Source organism: Trematomus bernacchii, unplaced genomic scaffold, assembly GCF_902827165.1.
Source record: "Trematomus bernacchii unplaced genomic scaffold, fTreBer1.1, whole genome shotgun sequence".
Taxonomy (NCBI): domain Eukaryota; kingdom Metazoa; phylum Chordata; class Actinopteri; order Perciformes; family Nototheniidae; genus Trematomus; species Trematomus bernacchii.
This window is the reverse complement of record NW_022987387.1, coordinates 684139-688267: the sequence shown is the minus strand read 5'-3', so window position 1 is coordinate 688267 and position 4129 is coordinate 684139. Positions and strand designations below refer to the sequence as shown.

General features: G+C 41.5%; 1 pseudogene; it reads right to left on the bottom strand.

The window, feature by feature from the left end:
* Positions 1-421: 421 nt before the first annotated feature.
* Positions 422-2242, bottom strand: LOC117485454 (annotated as a pseudogene).
* Between the last annotated feature and the right edge of the window lie 1887 nt (positions 2243-4129).

The following is a 4129-nucleotide window of genomic DNA, read 5'->3' as shown; positions in this document are numbered from 1 at the left end:
CATTTTACAAAAACAAATGGCTGCACACAGCCTTGCAGGGGGCATACATCCAACTAATGAGAGATGGTTTGATTACAGTAAACATGTGTCTGCATAAACACATAAAACCTGCAAACACTAAATACATTGCTACACATATAAAGTAGTATATGTAATAAACTCAAAATAACAAAATAAGGGTTGTCTCAGTCCACAACTATATAGGTCAAGTTTTTAGGTTAGTTTTTGATGAGGAGATGCTGCCTGTCCTTGAACACACCATGTGGATCCCCTCTCCACCATCCTCATCCATTGATCATGTTCTGAAAATAACAAACACAAAACAAAATGCAAGCACAATCATTACATTGCACATAGTTTAACTATTCTTCTTCTTGGTTGAATTGCATTTTATTATATTTTATTAGGTTTTTTCAAATGCTTACCAATGTGTTTTCTGACCAGATGTCTGACACCGTTTTTCCGTGGCCAGTGTGTCAATGTCTGGTTTTAGGTCCTGTGCTGTAGCAATCCGTAGAACAGCGTGGAGGTTGTCGTCAGTGATGCGTGATCTGTGCTTGTTTTTGTTTAGATTCATTATTCAAAACATCTGTTCGCACAGATAGGTGCTCCCAAACATAGACAGAACATGGGCAGCATGAAGTCGAAGCTGTGGCATGAAAGCAGGGGGCAGTAGACGGTAAAAGTCCTGGATTGTAGCATCCTGGAACTTTGCTCTCAGGCCACTATCGCTTTGAAGCTCTATTAACTCCATCTGAAGGTGTTGGGGTGCAGTGCACACGTCGGTGGTGAAAGGACTAGCAAAGATGGCAAATCCAGAGTGCTGTGCTCTGAAGTCAGAGAAGCGCCGATCAAACTCATTCATCAACAGGCTCAGTTTGGTAGCTAACTGAGCACATGAGAAAGTACCGGGACATGAGGCTGAGATGCTCTGACAAACAGGAAAGTGGGCAAGATTGTCCTGTTTCACTTGGCACATCCATAGGTCAAGTTTACGCTGGAAAGCCGTGATCGTGTCGGACATCTGCGTGATGACTTGTTTGCGTCCCTGCAGCTTCTGATTCAGTTGGGCGAGATGCTCGGTTATGTCACACAACATAGCAAAGTCGCACAGCCAGTTTGGATCTGACAGTTCAGACAAGGGTTTTCCTTTACTCTGCATGAAAAGAGCAATGTCTTCCCTAAGCTCAAAAAATCGTTTGAGGACTTTGCTCCTACTCAGCCACCTTACTTCTGTATGGTACGGCACGTCTCCGTGCTCCGAGCCCATCTCCTGCAAGAACAGCTGGAACTGACGATGATTCAGGCCACGCGCCCGAATGAAGTTCACTGTCTTCATGACCGTGGTCACTATATCATCCATCCCCAGCACCTTCCCGCACAAAGCTTCTTGATGGATAATGCAATGATACGTTATCAGAGGCGTGTGACAGTTACTTTCTTGCATTTTCTCCTTCATTAGTCCAACCAAGCCCACTTTTCTTCCACACATTGCAGGTGCACCGTCTGTAGTTAATCCCACCAAGTTTTCCCAGGGCAATGCGTTTTTACTGACGGACTTCTCCACCGCATCAAAAATGTCCCGTCCCGTTGTGGTCCCATGCATGGCAGCCACATCCAACAGCTCCTCAGTGACAGAGAGGTCCGACTTCACGCCTCTAATACAAATAGATAGCTGCGCTGTATCCGTGGTGTCTGTGCTTTCATCAACAGCTAATGAAAAAGCTATGTAGCTGCGTATCTCTTCGGCCAGCTGTGTTGCCAGGTTTCCTGCTAGTTCCTTAACTCGGTCCGCGATAGTGTTTCTTGATAAACTGACATTTTTAAAAGTCTGTATCTGGTCGGGACACACCTGCTCACAGACCTTCAGCATGCACTGCTTCAAAAACGCTCCCTCTGAAAAAGACTTTGAAGCACGGGCGATTTCTTCAGCCACAACAAAGCTAGCTTTCACTGCCGCGTTGTTTTTGGTTGTGGCTTTCGCGAACACATTCTGCTGCGATCGCAGTTTGCCTTTTAATTCTTGGGCAATTTGTTGTTTTTCTTGATGGCTAATTTTGGCATACTTAGCTCCGTGTTTGGTCTCAAAATGCCGACGTAGATTGTACTCTTTGACAACCGCCACCGCCTCATAACACAAAAGACATACCGGTTTTTCTCCTTGAAGCACAAACATGTATTTGCCTTCCCATCTTTCTTGAAACACCCTTCCATCTGCATTAATTTTTCTCTTCCTGGACATTTTGGGATCATTATTTGTATTTCTCAATTCCACTTGTTGGGAAAATCGCATCGATGTGGAAACACTGCAGTCTAGTGGCGGGATGCCGTCACTGCGCGGGTAACATAATCGGCATGTATTGTGGGAAATGTAGTTTTTGGTCACTGCACGCATTTGACTTATTTATTTTTAGACAATCAGACCTTTTAAGCTCTCGCGGGCCACATAAAATGACGTGGCGGGCCACATTTGGCCCGCGGGCCTTGAGTTTGACACGTCTGTTGTAAAGGGAAGATGACAGGCACCTCTCACTCGCAATCTGCTCTGCCGCAGTGCCGCCCCCCTCCCTCCGGCTGAAATTATGAATGTACAGTAAGGCATATAGTAATCAGAGATAACACGGCAGGGCCCGTTACAGTTTGTTTTCATCTGATTTCAAATAAACAAAGTCTTGGCTTTCAGGATATTAAACTTGTTTCGGCAAATTTAGATGATAAATACAACTATGAAGCTTGTAACGGCATAATTACAAGCGGAGAACGTAGTAATTTAACGTTACAGCAGGCATAACAACAGCCGGTGTTTATTTTATTATTATATATAGTCGTTATTCATTTGTTTTAAAGCTCAAATTCAAATTCTTGACTGAAAGAGCCTACAGTACATGTAAATAGATAGCATTGCCTATGCGCGGGAGAGTCGGGACTTATCCCGGTGGGCCGCTGGCCAGCTGTGAGTTCTGGAGAATCACAGAACGGGCGGACGCCAACGGCCCGGTTCGCGAGCGTCTAACTCTCTCCCCCCCCCCCTCCGTCGCACCTTCTAACAGAGCCCCCACACATATCAAATCCCAATGTAACCCCTGGCCTCTGGAGCAGAAATGAAAGAGTTTTAAAAATGTTTACGTTTTGGTACGATTTTAGGGAAATGTTGTAATATTGCAACGTTGGCCTTAGGTGGGAGCAGAATTTCTGTATTTCTACTCACATTGTCTGAATAAATATATTGAACAACTAAGGGTTAATTTGCAGGATTGATTGCTTACTTAGCCCTATATCAGTATATAGCATGAATAATAATCACACATCACTCATATTTGTTATGAATAATCATTTATCATTTATTAAATAGTAAGTCGCTTTGGATAAAAGCGTCAGCTAAATGCAATTTATGAAAGCCTCACTCAGGATTTTTTTACCAAGTGTTTTTATTGCTCTTGGGGCATTAAAAACAAGATTTTAACTTTAGTTTTTTATATAATATCTGCATTTTCTCTTTTGAAAAACCAACTCTTAGTTTGGACACTCATTTTTAATCACACACGTCTCCCCATCCCATTCAAATTCTTGACTGAGCCTATACTGTATGCATTTGAAAATAAATAGTAGCTACAGTACCCCCCTCTGAGTGAATACCTGTTGACTTCACATCTTGTACACATTTAATTAGGAGCAAAAACACACACTTCAAGTCAGATCATCACCCTTAGCTATTTTAATCACCTCTCAAACAACCTAAACTAGTTATAAATGTTTATTTTTACTGTCGGCCGGGTCAGCTGCTGCATGAGACAGACACTGAAAAGTATTATCATCTGAAATTAATCATTATGTTATTAGTATTAAATATATATAAGTATTTTTACAGATTGTATTTTTTTACCAAGTGTTTTTATTGCTCTTGGGGCATTAAAAACAAGATTTTAACTTTAGTTTTTTATATAATATCTGCATTTTCTATTTTTGAAAAACTAAGTCTTAGTTTGGCCATAGTTATTTAATATATAAAGACTATATATTATTGAATTACAAGATTAGATATACTTTATTTGATCTAAAATATTGATGTGTTCAAATGCTCTTCTAAACAAAACTGAAAGTCCATGAAAGTTGTCTTCCTGTTTTTGTG